The following is a 21,328-nucleotide window of genomic DNA, read 5'->3' on the forward strand; positions in this document are numbered from 1 at the left end:
ACTTCACTGAACAGAGGCAGTTGCTCTAGTAACAGTGGTGATTGCAAACTTCTTAGAGTGAACTCCTTTTTGGGAACACTCACTTCCCTGCATACTAGTTTCCAAAGGCTTTCTGTGTATTATTGTGGATGGAAACAGCATATGTAGAATATCACCTCACCAACTGTGTGCTTCTTGAGATATGGAACCCATATCTGAAATCACAGGAGCAATGCATCTCTCGTAGAATAGGACAACCATACATTGTAATCTCTGTATCTGTAATGACCATGCTGCCACTACCCTGTGGCTGCAAGATATGTCATCTGTTCGAAAGAAAATATGTTCTCCAGTGGATACCATGCTGGTAAGAACCACAATCTATGCTAGAACTTCAGGAAATCATTTGTTTCCTCTAAGGCTCAAATCCTCGTTTTACGGGTTATGGCATACTCATTAAGATCAAGGACGTATACAAGTCGGAGAACATTTAAGCAAATTAACAGAGTTTCCACGATGCAAAGGGGAGACTAGCTCTGTTCTGGACAGATAACACTGGCGCCACATAACTCCTGACACAATTATCATTGTGTCAATGCCTCACTGGGACTGCACAGCTTCAGAAGAGTGTACACTTTTAAACCATGAATAACGTTCCTCCCACACATCTCTTTGTTACTGTCACTACTAAATACTTTGTTGTGCTGAAAAGTGATGTCTGGCCTGAAGTCACATCACTGAATGGATGTGGCAGCTGCTTCAGTGAACAGTAGTAACTGCTAACTTTCGGAGTGCACACCTCTTGGTGGACATCACTTCCTGGTGTACTTGCTTTGATAGAAATTCTGTGTATGACCATGGATGGAAATTGAGCACACTGGAAACCCACCATAGCAACAGTGTCCTAATGATTCAGTACCATTATCTGAAATCATGGTAGAAATATGGCTTTTGGAATATTGGACAAAAATACTTTGCAATCTCTGGAGCCATAATGATCATGGTGCCAGTATCCTGGGACTATTAGATATGTTCCCCATTCCAATTAAAATGTGCTCTCTGGGGTTGGCGCCATGGCTTAATCTTCTGCCTACAGTGCCAGCATCCCATAAGGGTGCCGGGTTCTAGTCCCAGTTGCTCCTCTTCCAGTCCAGCTCTCTGCTGTGGCCCAGGAAGGCAGTGGAGGATGGCCCAAGTGCTTGGGCCCTGCACCCACATTGGAGACCAGGAGGAAGCACATGGCTCCTGGCTTCGGATCCGTGCAGCATGTCGGCCTTAGTGGCCATTTTGGGGAGTGAGCCAATGGAAGGAAGACCTTTCTCTCTGTCTCTCTCTCTCTCACTGTCTAACTCTACCTATCAAATAAAAAAAATGTGCTCTCTGGTGGACACCATGCTGATAAGAACTCCATTCCATGACAGAATTTCAGGAAATCACTTATTTCCAGCAAGGCTCAAAGCCTCATTGTATGTGTCAATACATTGAAAGGAATCAACTCTTCCAGTAAACAATGGTGACTGCAAACTTTCAGAGTGCATACCTTTTGGTGAACAGTAAATTTCCTGTATAGTCTTTTTGGTAGGCTTTCTGTGAATGAACTATGGATGGAAACTGAGCATGATGAGGAAGCTCAGAGAAACAATTCTGTTCTTTTAGAGGTAAAGAAGCCATTCTCTGAAATTATAGGAGCAATGTGGCTCTCAGAGAACAGGCCAAAGATACAATGTAACCTCTGGATCCATTATGACCACTCTTCCAGTACCTTGTGGCTGCAAGGTGTGGCATCCATTTCAGCTGAAAGGTGCTGTGTGGGGGATACCAAGCTGGTAGGCACACCATTCCATGATAGAAATTTGGGAAATCACTTGTTTCCAATGACCTTCAAATCCTCATCGTGCGTGTTACAACATGCTCAATAAGGTTCAATATGTGTTGATCAGTTGGCGATTACGCAGGAAACCGAATGGAATTTCTGCATTGCAAAGGAGAGACTATTTCTGCTCATGGCAGGCAACAAAGGCACAAAATATCTTTCAGCATGATTTAGGTAATCCTCTTTGGAAGCATTAGAATCACACTGCTTCTGAAAGCATACACTTAGAGAATGAGAATAATGTTTTTCCTGCAAAATCACTACGTTACTGTGGATACTCAATACTTCTGCATATGAAAACTCACATGTGGCCTGAAGTCACTTCACTGAATGGAATCAGCTGCTCCAGTAAACAGCAATCACTTCAAATTTCTGGGAGTGAACTCCTTTTGGGGAATACTCAATTCTTGGCATACTCATGTCCCTAGGATTTCTGCACATGATCACACATGGAAACTGAACATACCCAGGTACATCAGCATAGCAACTGTGTATTTCTTGAGATATGGAACCCATTATCCAAAGTCACCAGAGCAATGCAGCTCCACATTTGCCAATAATACATTTCAAACTCTGTATATATAAAGACCACTCTGCAAGTATCTTGTAGCAACAAGGTATGTCACACATTCCAAACAAAATGTGCTGTCCAGTGGATAACATGCTGGTAGGAACTCCATTCCATGATAGAACTTCAGGATATCACTTATTTCCAGTGAAGTCAAATCCTTGGCATGCATGTTATGGCATATTCAATAAGGTTCATGTATGTGTATTGGTCAGTGACACTCAAAGAACTGAACAGAGGTGCTACATTGCCAAGGAAAGACTACTACTCCAGGCAGGCAACAAAGCCACAGCATATCTCTCGGCAGGATTCAGGAAGAATTGGGACCAGACTGGTTCCGAAGTGCATACACTGTGAGAATGAGAATAATATTACTGCTGTGAAATCAGTATGTTACTGTAGCTACTCAATACATTGTCATGCCAAAGACAGGTGTCTGGCCTGAAATCACTTCATTGAGTGGAATCAGATGCTCCAGTGAACAGCAGTGACTGTGAACTTTCAGAGTTCATTCTTGGGGAGCGATCATTTCCATGTGTACTCACTTGGTAGGCATCTGTGTATGACTGAGGATGGAAATAGCATACCCAAGAGGCTCAGCATAGCAATCATGTAATAATTTTCAAAATATGGAACCCATTATTTGAAATCACGGGAGCAACATGGCTCTTGGAGTGTTGCCCTGCCACAATGTCAACCTCTGGATCCATTATGACCACCCTGCCAGGAGCTTGTCATCCATTCCAGACAAAATGTGCTCTCGTGGATAAAACACTGTTAGAAACCCCATTATATGATAGAACTTCAGGAAATAACTTATTTCCCATAACCCTCAAATCCAAATCTTATGTATTATGGCATTTGCACTAAGTTGAAGTGTATCAGTCAGTGAACACTCTGGAAACTGAAAGCAGTTGTCACATTTTGAAGGAGAGATAATTTCTACTCTAGGAAGACAGTGAAGGCAGTACATTCCTTGGCTCAATTCAGGAAGACCCCTTTGAAGTATTGGGACTGTGCTGCTTCCAATGCTCATGTACTGGCAAGAATGAGAATAACATTTGTCTTCTGAAATCACTACTTCATTGTAGCTGTTCAGTTATTCCTGGTACTGAAAATGGGTGTCTGGCTTAAAGCCACTTCACTGAATGGAGTCAGCTACTCCAGTGAACACCAATAACTGCTAACTTTCAGAGTGGACTCCTCTTGATGAGCAGTCACTTCTCTACCTACTCACTGTGGTGTGTCTTCCGCTAATGACCTGTGGGTGGAAACTGAGCATACTGAGGAAACTCAGTGAGGCAACCACGTTCTTTTAGGGATACAGAACCCACTGTGCAAAATCACAGGAACAGCGCAGCTCTCAGAGTACAGACATTGCAAGTTCTAGATCCGTAGTGACCACTCTGCATATATTGTGGCTGCAATATATATCATCTGTTCCAACCTAAATATGCTGTGTTGTGGATACCAAGTTGGTAGGCACACCATTCCATGATAGAAATTTGGGAAATCACTTAATTCCAATAACCTTCAAATCCAAGTCTTGTTAAGACTTAAGTATGTGTATTGGTTAGTGATCACTCAGGAAACTGAATGGTTGTTTTGCATTGACAAAAAGAAAGTACTTATATTCCTTGTGGGCTACAAAGGCACAACATATCTCAGCATGATTCAGGTAGGCCTCTCTGGAAGCATTGGGATCACACTACTTCCAAAAGCATACACTAAGAGAATGAAAATAAAGTTCCTCCTTTGTAATCACTATGTTACTCTTTCTACTGAATACTTCCCTTTACTGAAAGCTGTTGTCTGGTCTGAAGTCATTTCACCTAATGGCATCAGCTCCTTCAGTCACAGCAGTTAGTGCAAATGTTCAGAGTGCACTCCTCTTTTGGTGGGCTTTTTGTATATGATGGTGGATGGAAATTGAACATATGATGAGGAAACTCATCATAGCATCCTTGTTCCAGAGATTTGGAAACCATTATATGAAATGGGAGGATTATGGTTCTCATAGCATAAGCCAATGACCCTTTGCAAGCCTTGAATCCATAGGACCTCACTGCCAGTACCAGTAGCTACAAGTTATTTTGTCTGTTACAACTGCAATGTGCTATGTGGTGGATACCAAGCTGGTAGGAACACCCATCCATGATAGATGTTCAGGAAATCACTTGTTTCCAATGACACTCAAATACTCCTCTTGTGTGTTACAACATACTTGATAAGGCTCAAGTACATGTTTCTGCATTGCCAAAAGAGACTGCTTCTAATATTGGCATGCAACAAAGGTACAACAAAGCTCTCAGCCCAACTCAGGTAGGTCTCATTGGAGCACTGGAATCACACTGCTTCTGAAAACATACATGGAGAGAAGGAGAATAAGATTCCTCCTGCAAAATCACTGCTTCACTGTAGCTACTCAATACTTTCCCATACTGAAACTGAGTGTCTGGCCTGAAGTCACTTCACTGAATGGAGTTAGCTGCTGCAGTGAACAGCGTTGGCTGCAAAAAAACTTTCAGAGTGACTTCCTATTGGGGAAGTCACCTCGGTGTGTGTTCATTTTGGTAGGCACTCTGTGGATGATTGTCAATGGGAACTGAGCATACCCAGGAAGCTCAGTATAGAAACCATGTAATTCTTGAAGTACAGAATCCATTATCTGAAGTCATGTAAGTAATGCAGGTCTCAGGGTGCAGGCCAATCATACTTTGCAAGCTCTGGATTCATAATGATTCTGCCAGTATCCTGTGGCTGCAAGATATGTCATCTATTCCAACTGAAAAGTGCTGTGTGGTACATACCAAGCTGGTAGGAACACCACTTCATGATAGAAATTTGGGATATCACTTATTTTTAGTAACCCTCTAACCCTTACCTTGTATAATATGACTTACTCAGTAAGACTCAAGTGCGTGTGGCCTCATTGCCAAGGAGAGGTTATTTCTACTCCAGGAAAGCAACAAAGGCACAACACAAGCAGGCCTCTGAAAGCACTGGGACCACAATGCTTCTGAAGTACATACTCTGTGAGAATGAGAATAACATTAGGGTTAGGGTCAAGGTTAGGGCTAGCTTTAGGCCTAGGGTTAGGGTTAGGTCTAGGGTCTGAATAGCGCTAAGTCTATGGCTTGAGCTAGGGTTATAATTAGAGTTAGGGTTAGTGCTAGGGTTAGTGTTATTTTTAGGGTTTGGTTTTGGTAGGGCTATCATTAGTGTTAAGGTTCGGGTTAGGTTTCAGGTTAGTGTTAGGTTTAGGTGTGGGGTAAGGCTTGAGTTAGGGCTAAGGCTAGGTTAGGGCTAGGGCTAGGGCTAGGGCTAGATATAGGGCTAGGGTTATGTTTATTGTTAGGGTTAGGGCTAGGGTTAATGTTAGGGGTAAGAGTAGGTTTAATCTTAGGATTATTGTTAAGGATAGGGCTAGAAGAAAAAGAGGTTTAGGGTTAGGTTTAGGTTTAAGGCTAGGGTTATGGTTAAGATTAGCAGTAGGACTAGATTTGGATTAGGTTTAGGTCTAGGGCTAGGGCAACAGTTAGGGTTAGGATTAGGGCTAGTGTTAGGGTTAAGGTAAGGGTTAGAGCTAGGTAAGGATTAGGTTTAGTGCTAGGCCTAGGTCAGGGTTAGGGTTAGGTTTTGGGGTAAGACTAAGGCTAGGGATGGGTCAGGGTTAGGGGTAGGGCTAGGGTTAGGGTTAGGGTTAGGGCTAGGGCTAGGGTTATAATAGGATTAGGGTAAAGTAGGGCTAGGGCTAGGGCTGAGGCTACAGCTTGGGCTGGTTTTAGGATTAGGGTTGGAGGTAGAGCTAAGATCAATGCTACATTTAGGTTTACATTTATGGCTAGGCTTAGGGAAAGATTTAGGGTTGGGGTAATGCTAGGGCAAGGGTTAGGTTAGGGTTAGGGTTAGGGTCAGTTTAAGAGGTAGTGCCAAGGTTAGGAATAGGGTTAGGACTAGGGCTAGGAGAGGGTTAAGGTTAGATTTTGGGTTAGCCTTAGGGTTAGGGTTAGGTTTAGCCTTTGGGTTAGGGTAGAGCAAGGGTTCATTCTAGCAATAAGGCTATGGTTCAAGCTAGATTTATGATTAGGGTTAGGGTTAGTGTTAGCGTTAGGAGCATCTCTAGGGCCAGTACTAGGGCTATGGTTAGTGTTAAGGTTACTGTTAGGGTTAGGATAGGGCTTGGGTTAGGGCTAGGGCAAGGGATAAGGTTGGGGCTAGGGTTAGGACTAGCACTTAGGCTACTTCTTTGGCTAGGGTTAGGATTAGGGTTAGGGTTAGGTTAGGTTAGGGCTAGCACTAAGTTCAGTGTTAAATTTACAGTTGGTTTAGGCTTAGGGTTAGGGTAATGTTTGGGTTAGGGTTGGGCTTGGGTAAGGGCTAGGGTTAGTGTTATGGCTAGGGCTAGATTTAGGGTTAGGGCTAGGGCTAATTGAAAGCTTAGGGTTATGGTTAGGGATATACTACCAGTATTAGGGGTAGGGTTAAGTTTGGTCTATGGTTAGGACTAGCACTAAGGCTACAGCTTTGGCTAGGGTTAGGGTTAGTGCTACAGTTAATGTTAGACTTAGGGTTAGAGTTAGGGCTAGGACTAGGACTAGGGCTATGATTAGTGTTAAGGTTTTGGTTAGGGTTATTGTTAGGGTTAGGGCTAGGGTTACCTATAGGTAAAGGTAGGTCTAGGTTTAGGATTAGGGTTAGGGCTAGGGCTAGGACAAGGGTTAGGGCTAGTTTTAGGGTTAAGGTTAGGGGTATGGCTAGGATTAGGACAGTTCTCAGTCTGCAGCTTGGGCTAGGGTTAGGATTAGAGTTAGGGTTAGTGTTAGTGTTAGGGCTAGGGCTTGGGCTATGGTTAGTGTTATGGTTATTGTTGGTTAGGGTTATGATTATGGTTAGGGTTAGGGTAAGGCTAGGGCAAAGCTTAGGGTTAGGTATAGGGTTAGGGCTAGGTTTATGTTTATGGTTAGGGCTAGGGTTAGGACTACAGCTTTGCTTTGGCTTAGGCTAGGGTTAGGGTTGGGGTTTGGTTAGGGTTTGTTAGTGTTAGGGTTAGGGTTAGCGTTAGTGTTAGGGCTCGCATTAGGGTTCCGTCTAGGGTCGGGTTTAGGGTTAGGGGTAGTGCTATTGTTATTACTAATGCTAAGGTTATGGCTTAGGCTAAGTTTAGCATTTTGTTTAGGGTTATTGCTAGGGTTAATATTAGTGTTAGGGTTAGGATTTGACTTAGGTTTATGGCGAGGGATAGGGTTAGAGTTAGCATTTGGAGTAGGGCTGGGTTTAGAATTATTGTTAGTGCTAAGGCTAGGGTTAGGTTTAGGGTTAGGACTAGGGCTAGGGCAAGGTTTTGGGTTTGCTTTAGGGCTAGGGTTAGGGTTAGTATTAGGTGTAGGCCTAGGGTTAGGATTTGGATTACAGCTAGAGCTAGGGCTAGGGCAAGGGATAGGGATAGGGTTAGGTTTATGTTTAGGGTTAGGGTGATGGTAGGGCTTGAGTTAGGGCTAGGACTAGGGCAAGGTTAAGGGTTAGGATTGGCATTAGGGTGAGGACTAGGGCTTAGGCTACAGTTTGGGCTAGGGTTAGGAATTAGGGTTAGTGCTAAGGTTAGGGTTAGTGTTATGGATTGGGCTAGTGCTAGGGCAGTGCTAAGGTTACTGTTAAGTATAGGGTTAGGGTAGTGTTAGTGTTAGGGTAGGGCTTGAGTTAGGGCTAAGTATAGGGTTACAGTTAGGACTAGATACAGGGCTAGGGTTAGGGTTAGGGCTAGGGCTAGTGCAAGGGTTTGAGTTAGGGTTAGGGTTATTGTTAGGGCTAAGGTTTGGGTTAGGGTTAGTGCTAGGACTAATGAAAGGCTTAGGGTTCAGATTAGGAATAGGGTTAGAGTTATGGTTAGCATTAGGGTTATGGTTAAGTTAGGTCTCATATTAGGACTAGCACTAAGGCTATGGCCTTCACTAGGGTTAGAATTATGGGTTAGTGCTACATATTAGTGTTAGGTTTAAGGTTAGAGTTAGGGCTAGAATTAGGACTAGGGCTATGTTTACTGTTAAGATTTCGATTAGGGTTATTGTTAGGGTTAGGGCTAGGGTTACCTTTAGGTAAAGGTAAGTCCAAGATTAGGTTTAGGATTGGGACTACCACTAAAGCTATGGCTTTGGTAGGGTTGGGATTAGGGTTAGAATTAGTGCTAGGGTTAGTGTTAGGGATTTGGTTAGTATTAGGGTTAGGGCTTGGGCTATGGTTAATGTTAAGGTTACAGGTAGGTTTAGAGTTAGTGTTTTATGTTTAGGGTTAGGGCTAGGGTTAGCGTTACGGTTAGCAATAGGGCTAGGCTACAGCTTGGGCTAGGGTTAGGGTTAGGGTTAAGGTTCGGTTAGGGTTATGTTAGGGTTGGGATAGGACTAATGCAAGGGTTAGGGTTAGGGTTAGGCTTAGGGTTAGGGTTAGGACTAGGGGTGTGACTAGGGTTGGAGTTAGCTTTGGGGTAGGTCTAGGGTTAAATTTAGGGTTAGGTGTAAGGCTAGTGTTAGGTTTAGGGTTAGAGCTAGGTCTAGTGCTAGGGTAATGTTTAGGGTTCAGGTTAGGGTTAGGGCTAGGTTTAGGGGAGGTGCTAGAAATAGTGTTAGGTTTATTGTTAGGGTTATTGCCAGAGCTTGGTTTGGGGCTAGGTCTAGGGCTAGGTCTATGACTAGGGCTATGTCTCAGGACTGTTTTAGGTTTAGGGTTAGGGCTAGGGCTATGGTTAGGTTTAGGATTAGGAATACTGATAGGTCTAGGATTAGGGCTTGGGCTAGGGTTAGGGCTATGGTTAGGGATAGGGATAGGGTTAGGGCTAGTTTTAGGGCTAGGTCTATGGCTAGCATTTGTGGTAGGGTAAAAGTTATGTTTATGTTTAGGGATAGGGCTAGGTGAGGGCTAGGGCTAGGGTTACGACTAGTGCTAAGGCTACAGCTTTGGATATAATTAGGATTAGAGTTAGGGTTAGTGCTAGGATATTTTTTAGGGTTATGGTTGTGGTTAGGGCTTAGACTAGGACTATGATTTTGTGTACGAGTAGGGTTAGAACCAGTGATAAGCTACAGCATTGCCTAAGGTTAAGATTAGGTTTAGTATTAGTGCTAGGCATAGCGTTAGGGTTTTGGTTAGGATTAGGGTTAGGGCTAGGGCTAGGGTTAGGGTTAAGATTAGGGTTAAAGTTAGGTCTAGGGTTGGTGTTACATTTAGGGGTAGGCCTAGGCTTAGGATTAGGGTTAGGGCTAGGGCTAGGGCAAGGTTTTGGGTTAGGGTTGGGGTAGGGGTAGGGCTAGGGTTAGAATTAGGGGTAAGGCTAAGGCTACGGCAAGGGTTAGGGTTAGGGTTAGGTTTAGGGATAGGCAAGGGCTAGGGTTAGGACTATGTATCAGTTTAGGGTTAAGGTTATGGTTAGGTCTAGGGCTAAAGCTAAGTATAGGTTTAGGGCTAGGGCTAGGGCTAGCTATAGGGCTAGAGTTAGGGTAAGGCTAAGGTAGGGTTATGGCTAGAACTAGGGCAAGGGTTAGTGTTAGGGTTAGGGTAGATTTAGGGTTAAGTTAGGGCTAGGGTTAGTGTTAGGTTTATGGCTTGAGTTAAGGTTAAGGTTAAGGTTAGAGGTAGGGCTAGATATAGGGCTTGAGTTAAGGCTATGATATGACTAGTGTTGGTTTTAGTGATAGTGCTAGGGTTAGGATTAGGGTTATTTCTAGTGTTAGCTTTAGGGTTAGGGCTAAGGATAGGGTTAGGGTTAGGGTTAGGTTTTGGGGTAGGGCTAGGGTTAGGATAGGGTTAGGATTTGGACTAAGGCAAGTGTTGGGTTCAGGGTTAGGGTTAGTGTTAGGGCTAAAGTCAGGGTTAGTGATAGGCTAGGGTTAGAACTAATGCTAAGACTATTGCTTGGGCCAGGGTTTGGGTTAGGGTTAGGGTTAGTGCAAGGGTTAGTTTTAGTGTTACCTAAGTCTAGGGCTAGGGATAGTGTTAGAGTTAGGAGTAATGCTAAGGCCAAGCTTAGGAATAGGGTTAGGGTTAGCGTAATGGGTAAGGATAGGGGTAAATTAAGGCAAGGGCAAAGGCAAGGGCAAGGGCAAGGGCAAGGGCAAGGGTTAGGGTTAAAGTTAGAGTTGGGGTTAGGGTTAGGGTTAGGGCTAGAGTTAGGTCTAGAGTTAGAGCTAGGGCTAGGGCTAGGGCTAGATATATGGCTACCTTTAGGGTTAGGGTTAAGGTTAGGGCTAGGGTTAGGTCTAGAGTTAGAGCTAGGGCTAGGGCTAGATATATGGCTACCTTTAGGGTTAGGGTTAGGGTTAGGGCTAGGGTTAGGGCAAGGATTAGGGTTAGGTTAGGTATAAGGCTAGGGCTAAGGCAAAGGTTAAGGTTAGGTTTAGCATTAGGGTTAGGGCTATGGTTAGGATTAGAGTAAGAGTTACGGCTAGGGTTAGGGTTAGCGCTAGGGCAAGTGCAAGGGTTAGGGTTAGGTTCTAGGTTTATGTTTAGGGTTAAGGATGGGTTAGGGGTAGGGCAGATATAGGGCTAGAGTTAAGACTAGGGTTAGGGCCAGGGCTAGGGTTAGTTTTATGGTTGGGTTAGGGGTAAGGTTTGGGTTATATGTAATGATAGGACAAGGTTAGAATCATGTGTAGTGTTAGGTTTATGTCTATGGTCTGGGTTGGTTTTAGTGATAGTGCTAGGGTTAGGATTAGGGTTATTTCTATGGCTAGGGCAAAGGTTAGGGTTAGATTTTGGGTGAGGGTTTGTTATTACTAGGGTTAGGATTATGTTTAGGGATTGGGATAATGTTAACATTAGCACTAAGACTATGGCTTGGACAAGGCTTAGTATTAGTGTTAGGATTAGTGATAGGGTTCATTTGGGATAGTATTAGGGGTAGGTATATGGCTAGCATTATGGTTAGTGTTAAGATTATGTTTAGTGTTAGGGTTATTGTTAGGGTTTGGGTTACGATAGGGCTAGGGCAAGAATTATGTTAGGTTTAGGGGTAGGTTAAGGACTAGGGTTAGGGTTATGGTTAGGGGTATGGCTATTGTTAGGACTAGTGCTTAGGCTTCGTGTTAGACTAGGTTTAGAGTTAGGGTTTGGTTTAGTGTTAGGGTTAGGGTTAGGGCTGGGGTTATGGTTCAGTCTAGGGTTTGGGTTAGTGTCAGGGCTAGGTTTAGGGTTCTGACTACTGCTAAGGCTATGGTTTGGGCTAGGTTTAGAATTATGTTTAGGGTCAGTGCTAGGTTTAGTGTTAGGGTGAGAGTGAGGGTTAGGGCTAGTGCTGGGGCAAGGGTTAAGCTTAGGATTAGGGTTATGACTGGGTTAGGGTTAGGGTTAGGGTTAGGTTTAGGTTTAAGCTTAGTACTAGGGCTAGGGCTATGGCAAGGGTTAGGGTTAGGGTTAGGCTTGGGGCTAGGACTAGAGTTTTTTGGGTTAGGGTTAGTATTATGGTTAGGGGTAGGGTTAGGGTTAGGGCTAGGGCTATGGTTGGAGTTAGGGTTAGGGCTAATGCAAGGGTTATGGTTAGTTTTAGGGTTAGGTTTAGGATTAGTGTTAGATGTAGGTCTAGGGTTAAGACTTCCACTAAAACTATGGCTTTGGCTAGTGTTAGGATCAGGGTTAGTGTTAGTGCTATGGTTAGTGTTAGGGTCAAGCTTAGGGTTAGGGTTATGGTTAGGGCTAGGGTTAAGGTTAGATTTATGGGTAGTGCTAGTATTAGGATTAATATTAGGGTTAGGGCTTGAGAAACGGTTAGGTTTAGGGATAGGGCTAGATTTAGGTTTAGACTGAGCATTAGGTTAAGGTGTACGGCTAGGGTTAAGACTAGCTCTGAGTCTACAGCTTGGGCTAGGTTTATGGTTAGGTTTAGTTTTATTGCTAGTTTTAGTGTTATGGTTAGCGGTAGGGATATGGTTAGGGCTATTGTTAATATTAAGGTTTTGTTTAGGTATAAGGTTAGGGTTAGTGTAGTGCTTGGTTTGTGCTAGGGCTAGGTCAAGGTTTAGGGTTACATTGGGTTTAAGATTAGTGCTAGGGATAGTGTTAGGGTGAGGGTTAGGTTAGGGGTAGGTCTAGGGTTTAGGGTCAGACTAGGGTTATAATTAGGGTGAGGGCTAGGGCTAGGGCAAGGGTTAGTGTTAGGGTTAGGGTTAGACCCTGGGTTAGGTTTAGGTTTATAGCTAGGGTTAGTTCTAGTTCTAAGTCTGTGGCACATGAGAGTGTTATGATTTGGGTAAGGGTTAGTGTAGGGTTAGTTTTAGTGTTAGGATTAGTGTTAGGTCTAGAGCTAGGGTTATCATTAGTGTTAAGGTTATGGTTACAGTTAGGGTTGGTGTTGGGGTTAGGGTTAGGTCTAACGCTAGGACAAGTGTTGTGGTTAGAGTTAAGGTTAAAGTTAGAGTTAGTACAAGCTCTTAGACTATGGCATTGGCTAGGATTGGGATTATGATTCAAGTTAGTGCCAGGGTTAGCATTAGTGTTTGGTTCATGTTAAGGCTAGGGCTAGTGCAATGGTTAGTGTTAGGTTTACGGTTTGATTTAGGGTTACGGTTAGGATAGTCTCAAGTTAGGGTAGGGCTATGGCTAGGGATAGGGCTAGGGCTTAAATATAGGGCTACTAATAGGGTTATGGATAGAGTTAGGACAACTGTTAGGGTTAGAGTAGGGTTATTGTTAGGGCTATGGTTAGGGTTAGGGTTAGGGCAAGGGTTAGGTTTAAGTTTAGGTATAGGGTTAGGTTTAGGGCCAGGATAGGGTTAGGTTAGGTCTAGGCTTAGGACTAGCACTAAGGCTACTGCTTTGGCTAAGGTAGAATTAGGGTTACAGTTAGTGATATGGTTAAGGTTAGGGTTAGGGTTAGAGTTAGGGCTAGGTCTAGGATTAGGGCTATACTTAGTGTTAAGGTTTCTCTTAGGGTTATGGTTAGGGGTAGGGCTAGGTTTATGTTTAGGTTTAGAGGTATGCCTAGGGATAGGATTAGAGTTAGGACTAGGGCTAGGGCAATGGTTAGGGTTAGGGTTAGGTTTAAGGCTAGAGGTATGCTTAGGTTTAGGGCTAGTACTAAGGTTAGGACTAGTGCTAAGGCTATGGCTTGGCCTAGTGTTAGGATTAGGGTTGGAATTAGTGCTAGGTTTAGTATTAGAGTTAGGGCTATAGCTAGGGAGAAGGTTAGGATTAGGGGTAATGCAAAGGCAATGGTTAGGGTTAGCATGATGGTTAGGGTTAGGTTTAGGGTTAGGACTAGGGATAGGATTAGGGTTAAGGATAAGGATAGAGTTAGGATTAGGGTTAGGCATAGGGCGAGTTAGGGCTAGGTTTAGTGTTAAGGTTAGGGCTAGGGTTAGGACTAGTGTTGATGGTATGGCTTCAGTTAGGGTTAGGATTAGGCTTAGGGTTAGTGCTAGGGTTAGTGTTAGGGTTAGAGTTAGCTTTAGGGCTAGGGCTTGTGCTATGGTTAGGTTAATTTTACAGTTAGGGTTACAGTTAGGGTTAGGGTAGGGTTCAGGCAAGTGTTAGGGTTAGGGTTAGGGTTAGCATTAGCGTTAGGGTTAAGGTTAAGGTTAGGGTTAGGGTTAAATTTAGGGTTAGGGCTATGGCTAGGTTTCAGTCTATGGTCATTATGGTAGGGGTAGATGTAGGGGTAGGGTTATGACTAGTGCTAAACTATAGCTTGGGCTAGGTGATGATTAGGTTAGGGTTAGTGCTAGCGTTAGTGTTAGGGCTGGGGTTAGGGTTAGAGGTAGGGCTAGGTTTGGGATTAGGATTAAGGCTAAGACTAGGAAAAGTGTTAGGTTTAGTGTTAGCCTTAGTTTAGGTCTTGTGTTAGGGTTAGTGTTAGCATTAGGGATATGGTTAGGGCTAGCACTAGGGCTAGGGTTAGTGTTAGGTATAGAGCTAGGGTCAGGGTTAGGGTTTGTGTTAGGGTTAGGGTTAGTGCTAGGGCTAAGGCAAGGGTTTGGGCTAAAATTAGGGATAGGTTTAGGGTTGATGCTAGGATTAGGTTTAGGGTTAGTTACCAGTTTTAGGGTTTAGGTTTCTAGTTTTAGGTCTAGGTTTAGGGTAAGTTTCTAGGCTTAGTACTAGCACTAAGGTTGTAGCTTTGACTAGGTTTAGTATTAGGGTTAGGGTTAGTATTAAGGTTAGGGATTGGGTTGCAAGTATGGCTAGGGCTAGGATTAGGACTATGTTTAGTTTTAAGGTTTTGGTTAGGAATATGATAGGGGTAAGGCTAGGTTTATGTTAATGTCAGAGTTAGGTCTAGGGTTAGGATTAGGGTCTGGGTTAGTGCTAGTATTTGTTTTAGGGTTAGGGTTAGTGGTAAGTTTATGGCTAGGGTTATGGTTAGTGTTAATATTATGGTTACAGTTAGTTTTATGTTTAGGTTTAGGATAGGTCTTTGGTTATGGCTAGGGCTATGTTAGGGCTAGGGCTAGGGCTAAATATAGGGCTGGGGTGTTTTTTAGGGTTAGGGGTAGGGCTGTAGTTAGTGTTAGTGTTATGGTTAGGGCTAGGGTTAGGGTTAGTGTTAGTGTTAGTGTTAGGGTTAGGGCTAGGTTTGGGGTAGGACTGTTGTTAGGACTAGCACTTGGGCTATGGTTTGGACTATGGCAAGTGTTAGGGTTAGGTTTAATGTTAGGGTTAGTGTTAGGTTTAAGGCTATTGTTGGGTTTTGTTCTAGGGTTAGGAGTAGGCGTAGGGCTAGGTTATGACTAGCATTAAACTATGGCTTGGGCTAGGTTAGGATTAGATTAGGTTTAGTGCAAGGGTTATTGTTAGGGTTAGGGTTAGAGTTAGAGCTGGGGTTAGTTTTAGTGTTAAGTTTAGTGCTAGTGCCGGGGCCAGGGTTAGTTTTAGGATTAGGATTAAGGCTAGGGTGAGAGGTAGGGCTAGGTTTTGAATTAGGATCAGGGCTAGGACTAGGGCAAGGGTTAGGTTTGGTTAGGCTTAAGTTTAGGGCTTGGGTTAGGGTTACTGTTAGGGTTAGGGTTAGGGCTAGGGTTAGGTTTAGGGTTATTAGTAGGTCTAGAGTTATGGTTAGGATTAAGGTTAAAGTAGGTCTTAGGTTAGGGCTAGGGCTAGGATTAGGCTAGGGCTTGGGCTACATACAGGGCTAAGGGTAGGGTTATGGCTAGGGCCAGGGATAGGATTTGGATTAGGGTTTGTGGTAGGGGAGAGTTAGAGTTAAGGTTAGGTATAGGGATATGGATAGTGTTAGGGTTAGTGTTAGGGTTAAGGGTAGGGGAAGGTCTTGGGTTAGGATTAACATTAGGGCTAGTGCTAAGGCAAGGTTAGGGTTAGGTTTAGCCTTAGGGTTACAGATAGTACAAGGACTAGGATTAGGGTTAAATCTAGGGCAAGGGCTAGGGTTAAGGCTAGGTTTAGTGTTAGGGTAATGGCTAGGGCTAAGGCTGGGGCTAGGATTAGGTCTAGGTTTAGGGATAGGTTTACTGCTAGTTATAGGGCTAGGGTTAGCTTTAGGGTTAGAGCTAGGTTTCAGGTTAGTTTATGTCTAGCACTAGGATTATGTCTTGGTTTAGCACTAAGGCTAGGGTTAAGCCTAGGCCTAAGGCTAAATATAAGACTAGGGTTAGGGTTAGGGTTATGGGTAGGGCTAGGTCTAGGCCTAGGATTAGGTTTAGGTTTATGCCTATGGCTAGGGCAAAGGTTAGAGTTAGGATTAGGGTTAGTGATAGTTTTAGGGTTAGTGTTAAATCTCTGGCTAGAGCAGGGGTTAGGGCTAGTCCTAGGACAATGGTTAGATTTTTGGAAAGGGTTATGGTTAGAGCTATGGTTAAGATTAGGGTTAGGGCCATGGCTAGGGCAAGGGTTAAAGTTAGGTTTAAGGCTAGGGTTAGAGCTAGTTTTAGGAATAGTGCTAAGGCTACAGCTTGGGTTAGATAAGATTAGCATTAGAGTTAGGGTTAGGATAGGGGTTGTATTAGGGCTAGGGCTAAGGCTAGATATATGGCTAGGATTTGGTTTAGAGTTATGGCTAAGGCTAGGGTTAGGGCTAGTGCTAAAGCAAGGCATAGGGTTAGGGTTAGGGATAGTGTTAGGGTTGGGGATAGGGTTAGGGTTAGAATTAGGGCTAGGGTTAGGGTTAGGGTTAGAGTTAGGATTAGGGCTAGGGCTAAGGGTAGTGTTAAGGTTAGGGTTAGGGTTGGCTTTGGACATTGGTTATGACTAGGGCTAGATTTAGGGCTATTTCTAGGGCTAGATATAGGGCTAGCATCAGTTTTAGGGTTATTGTTAAGGCTATGGTTTGTGTTATGGTTAGGATTAGGTTTAAGGATTTGGTTAGAGTTTGTATTAGGGTTAGGGTTAGGATAAGGTTTACAGTTAGTGTTTGATCTAGGACTATTGTTAATATTAAGATTAGGGTTAGAGTTAGTGTTAGGATTGAGCTATTGTTTTGATAGCAGAAGGGCTAGGTTAATTCTAGGTCTAGGTCTAGGGCTTGATAGAGGGCTAGGATTAGGGTTACAGTTTGGACTAAAGTTAGGGTTTGGGTTAGGGTTAGGGTTAGGGTTAGAGCTCAGGCTAGGGCAAAGTTTATGGTTAAGGTTAGGGTTAGGACTAATGTTAAGGTTAGAGTTAAGGATAAGGATAGGATTAGGAATAGTGTTAGGGATTGGGCTAGGGTATGGGTTAGGGTTAGGTTTAGGGTTAGGGCTAGGGTTGGGGTTAACATTAGGGCTAAGGCAAATGTTAGAATAGGGTTAGGGTAGGGTGAGTGCAAGGGTTATGATTACAGTTTGGATTAGGTTTAGAGCTAGGGTGCATGTTAGGACTAGTGCTACTTCTTCAGCTTTGGCTAGGGTTAGGATTAGGCTTATGGTTAGTGCTAGGGTTAGTGTTAGGGTCAAGTTTATCATTATGTTTTGGGCTAGGGCTATGTTTAGGTGTAAGGCTTGGGTTAGGAGTAGGTTTACAGTTAGTGCTAGGGTTAGTGTTAGGGTCAGGTTTATCATTATGTCTTGAGCTAGGGCTATGTTTAGGTGTACGGCTTGGGTTAGTACCAGCACTAAGGCTACAGCTTCACCTAGGTTTAGGATTAGGGTTAATTTTAGTGCTAGGAATGTGTTCTTGTTTTGCTTAGGGTTAGCTCTAGGGCTAGAGCTATGGTTAGAGTTAAGGGTATGGTTAGGGTTAGGGTTAAGGTTAGGGCTAGGGATATGGTTAGGTTTAGGGGTAGAGCTAGGGTTAGTATTAGTATTTGGGTTAGGGCTTAGGCAAGGGTTAAGGTTAGTCTTAGGGTTTTGTTTGGGGCTAGGGTTTGGGTTAGGGTTAGGTGTAGGGCTACAATTAGGAATAGTGCTCAGGCTGCACTTTGGGCTAGGGTTATGATTAGGTTGAGCTTCAGGGTTAGGTTTAGGGTTATGCTTAGGGCCAGGGCTATCTAGGGTTAGGGCTAGGGCTAGATATAGGGCTAGAGTTAGGGTTTGGGCTAAGCCTAGGCTAGGGTTAGGTTAGGTTTAGGGTTACAATTAGGGTTTGGGGTAGTGCTAGGGTTAGGAACAGGGATAGGGAAAGGGTTAGCATCAGGGTTGGTGCTAGCCTTAGAGTTAAAGTTAGGGCTAGGTTTAAGCTTGGGGTTAGGGTAAGAGTAGGGCTAGTGTTTGGCTTAAGTTTAGGGCTAGGGTTAGAGCAAGGGTTAGGGCTAGGGTTAGGATTTGGATTAGGGTTGGGCTAGGGCAATGTTTAGATTTATGGTTAGGGTTAGGTTTATGGCTTGGGATAGGGTTAGGATTCAGGGTTAGGATTAGGATTTTTAGTAGTGCTAGGGCAAGGATTAGGTTTAGGGTTAAAGTTAGAGTTAGGGCTAGGGTTAGGCTTAGATTTAGGTGTAGGGCTAGTTTTAGGTCTAGTGTTAAGGCTACCTCTTGTGCTTGCTTTAGGATTAAGGTTTTGGTTAATGCTAGTTATTGTTAGGGTTATGTTAGGGTTAGGGCTAGTGCTACAGTTATGGAAGTGTTACAATTAGGGTTAGGGTTAAGGTTAGGGTATTGTTAGGGTAAATCTTGGGTAAGGACAAGTGCTAGATTTAGGGCTAGGTCTAGGGCTAGATATAGTGCTAGGATTAGGTTTAGGGTTAGGGTTTAGGCTAATGTTAGGGTTAGGGCTAGTGTTAAGTCAAGTGTTAGGTTTATGGTTAGGGCTATGTTTAGGATTAGGTTTCACATTAGGGCTAGGGTTGGTGTTAAGGCAAGGGCTATGGTTATTGTTAATATTAGGATTAGTTTTAGGGTTAGGGTTAGGGTAGGGCTTGATATAGGGCTTGCCAAGTTTAGGGCTAGGTCTAAGTCTAGATAAAAGGCTAGTGTAATGGTTAGGGTTATTGCTAAGGCTAGATTTTGGGTTAGGATTAGGGGTAAGGCTAAGGCTAGAGTTAGGGGTAGGACTAGGTTTAAAATTAGTTTACAGCTAGGGCCAGGTCTAGGGTTAGGGCTAGGGCTAGATATGGGGCTAGGGTTATGATTAGGGTTAGGGCTAGGGCAAAGTTAGGTTTAGGGTTAGGTTAGGGCTAGTGCTAAGGCAAGGATTAGGTTTAAGTTTAGGGTTAGGTTTAGGTTTAGGGATAGGGCTAGGGTTATTGTTAGTGTTACAGTAGGGCTACAGTTAGGATTAGGGTTAAAACTAGGGCTAGACTTAGGGTAGATTTAGGGCTAGGCTTAGAGTTAGGGTTGGGGTAGGGGTATGCTACAGTTTGGACTAGCTCTAAGGCTAAGGCTTGGGCTAGGGTTTGGATTCATTTAGGGTTAGTGCTAGGTTAATGTTAGGTTTAGAATTTTGGTTAGGGCTAGGGTTAGGGCTATGGTTAGTTTTAAGGTTATGGTTAGTTTTAGGGTTAGGGTTAGGGTTAGGTTATGGGTTAGGGTTAGGGTAGGGCTAGGGATAGGGCTAGGTCTAGGGCTAGATATAGGGCTAGTATTAGGGTTAGGAATAGGGCTAAGAATAGGGTTAGGGTTAGTGTTATGGCTAGTGCTAAGGCAGCAGTTATGGTTAGGTTTAGTGTTAGTATTAGGGTTAGGATTAGGCCTGGGCTAGATTTAGGATTATGGTTAGGTCTTGGGCTAGGGCAAGGGATAAAATAGGGCTAGGAATAGGGTTAGGTTTAGCTTAAATTTATGGTTAGTTTTAAGGTTAGGTCTAGGGCTAGCATTACTGTTAGGGTTAGTACTAGGGCTAGGGTAAGAGTTATTGTTGGGTTAGGGTTAGGGTTGGGGTAGGACTAGGGCTAGGTTTAGGATTAGGGATAGGGTTAAGGTTAGGTTTAGGGTTAAGGTAAAGCTTTGGTTAGTCCTAGGCCTAGTGTGAGGGCTAGGGCTAGGGTTAAATATAGGGCTAAGGTTATTGTTAGGTTTAGAGGCAGGGCTAGGGCTAGGACTAGGTCTAGATTTAGGGCTAGGGTTAAGGCAAGGGTTAGTGTTTGGTTTAGGGCTCTGATTAGGTTTAGGGTTAGGGTTAGCATTAGGGTTAGGGCTAGGTTAAGTTTAGGTTTGGGTTAGGGTTAGGGTTAGAGTTAGGGTTAAAGTTAGGGATAGGGTTAGAGTTAGGGTTACCTATACAGCTCAGGTTAGTATTCTAGTTAGGGCTTGGGCTAGGGCATGGGTTAGGTTTAGGGTTATGGTTCGGTCAAGGGCTAGTGTTATTGCTAGGGCTAGGGATTAGCATTAGGATTAGGGCTATGGCTAAGGTTAGGCTAGGGCTAGGCCTAGGGTTTGGGCTAGTGCTAGGGCTAGCTTTAAGGCTAGAGTTAAGGTTAGGGTTAAGGCTATGGCTATGGAAAGGGTTAGAGTTAGGGATAGGACAAGGGCTAGGGTTAGGGCTATGGCTAATGCTAGTGTTAGGGTTATGGTTACCTCTAAGGCTAGAGTTAGGTCCAGGGTTAGGACTAGGCCTAGGTTTTGTGTTAGGATTAGAGTTAGGGTTAGGGGTTATGGCTATATATAGCCTAGTGTTAGATTTGGGCTTAGGGCTAGAGTTATGGTGATGGTTATCATTAGGGCTAGGTCTAAGGCAAGGTTATGCCTAGGGTTAGGTGTAGGGCTATGGTTAGGATTAACATTAGGTCTAGCAATAAGGCTAGGGTTAGGGTTAGGGTTAGGGCTATGGTTTGTGTTAAATTTAATTTTGGGGTTATCGCTAGGATTAAGAATAAACTTAGATTTAGGGTGAGGGTTAGGGCTAGTTTTAGACTTAGAATTAGGAGTAGGGCTAGGTTTAGGATTAGGGCTAGGGCTGTTGCAAGGGTTAGCATTAGGGATAGGGCAAGGGTTAGTGTTAGGGTTAGGGTTATGTTTAGGTCTGAGACTAGTGTTAGGGTTAGGTTAGTACTCAGGCTAGGGCAAAGGTTAGAATTAGGGTTAGGGTTACTGCTAGGGTTAGGGTTTGGGGTAGGACTAGTGTTAGGATTAGGGTTCAGATATGGATAGGGCAAGTGTTAGGGTTAGGGTTATGCTTAGGGTTATGGTAGGACTAGGGTTAGTGTTAGAATTAGGGTAAGGGGTAGGGTTAGCTTAGGGTTAGGGTTAGGGCTAGGGCTCAATTAAGGTTTAGGACTAAGGTGTGGATTGTGGTTAGGGCTAGCACTAAGTCAATGATTAGATTTATGGTTAGGGTTAGGGTTTGGTTTAGGGCTAGGGTTAGGATTAGGGATGTAGCTAGTGCTAGGATTAGAGTTAGGGCTAGGGCTAGGGCTAGGGTTTCAGTTATGGTGGTGATTAAAGTTAGGGCTAGGGTAGGGGTAGGTCTAGATTTAGGATGAGCACTAGTGCTACAGCTTGAGCTAGTTTTAGGATTTAGTTTAGTGCTAGGGTTAGTGTTAGTGTTATGGTTAGGGCTAGGGCTAGATATACTGCTAATTTTAGGGTTAGGAATAGGGCTAAGGATAGGGTTAGGGTTAG

The sequence above is a fragment of the Lepus europaeus genome, chromosome 2, assembly GCF_033115175.1.
Source record: "Lepus europaeus isolate LE1 chromosome 2, mLepTim1.pri, whole genome shotgun sequence".
NCBI classification, from domain to species: Eukaryota; Metazoa; Chordata; class Mammalia; order Lagomorpha; family Leporidae; genus Lepus; species Lepus europaeus.